Genomic DNA, 1,363 nt, shown 5'->3' on the forward strand with positions numbered 1-1,363 from the left:
CAGTTCCGCTAAGAAACTGGAAAACCTTTCCATCGGTCCTGGCATTGAGGCTCCTGTGCCCAGGGTCAATCTTATACCCCCTGAAATTGTACAGCTCAGCCTTCAGGCAGAGGAAGAGCGAAGATGCCGAAGAGAAAGGCTTGCAGTTCTTGTAACCTTAATTATCTTCTATTGTCAGCATGGGTTGAGATAAAGAAATGACCAACATGAAAATTTATAGAAAGTGAAACGATTAGAATAAGACCAGATTAGAAAGCATTATATCCATATACCTAAAACTTTTCCCAACAAGTATGAAAAAAATTCCAAGATATAAGAAAGCATTTTGTCAGTTCAAGTGGAATTTTCTTCCTTTATTATCTTCGCGTGAGCAACTAGTGCATCTTACAGTTGATCATACATTAAATTTGATAAAAGAGCATTCCCTTTAATAGATAGAAGCTAAAAGGATTGTGGGTAGGGAGGATAACTACAACAGGTAATGATTCCAATTTGAGTCCTTTTCTTCTGCGATGCCAGTTTTTCTGGATCCAGGTCCTTATTCACTCCTTACCTCACCTCTAAACTTTTCCTGATATGCTGCTGTTACCACTTAAATGGAAGATTCACTTCATTAAATTACACTGTTTCCAGGACATGAACTTTTGAGTAGAGGTTGAAAAATCTGAACTATTGGTTCAAAGCAACTAGATTCATTCTTTACCAATAATTGCATATGGCTAGGAAAGCTAGGCTGTAGTTTCCATGAGCAGCTTTAACTTTATGCACAGTAAGTGCCATCTAGTCTATAGGTTGTTTTTGGTCTCAGAAGTCTCATTATTAAAAGAGTATTAGACCATTTGTAAGTTTTTCTTGAAGTGTAGCATTGTATACACATTAGTTGTAAAAACTGCATATTGGAGTAGACTTTTTGCTAAATTTTCAGCTCTTAAAGACACACTATATTAAGTAGCAGATATATTCAATATCTAATTTTCTTTTTGAATGTTCCAATTACTAGGCTATTTGTTTTCAGATTCCTTTTATTTTGCTTCTTTAATCTGAAGGAAGCTAGACTCTATTGAGGTGAGTTCCAACATGCTAACATGACTAAAGAAAATAAATTTCAATACCAAATGTTTTAAAATAAAATGCCTTTGTTTATGCTTTCTGGAAATGTTTTTGAGATACATTTAAACCATATCGCCTGCATTTGAATTCCAAAAGTCTATTTCTTAGCTGAGTGATCTTAGTCAAAGTACTTATCCTTTACCTTGCAGGGTATTCTTTTTTTAAAAAAAAATCAATTTATTGGGGCTCATACAATTCATCACAATACATAGATCAATTGTGTAAAGCACATCTATACATTTGTTGCCCTCAT

The sequence above is a fragment of the Echinops telfairi genome, unplaced genomic scaffold, assembly GCF_000313985.2.
Source record: "Echinops telfairi isolate 266 unplaced genomic scaffold, ASM31398v2 ScPeMD7_7405;HRSCAF=8443, whole genome shotgun sequence".
Lineage (NCBI taxonomy): Eukaryota > Metazoa > Chordata > Mammalia > Afrosoricida > Tenrecidae > Echinops > Echinops telfairi.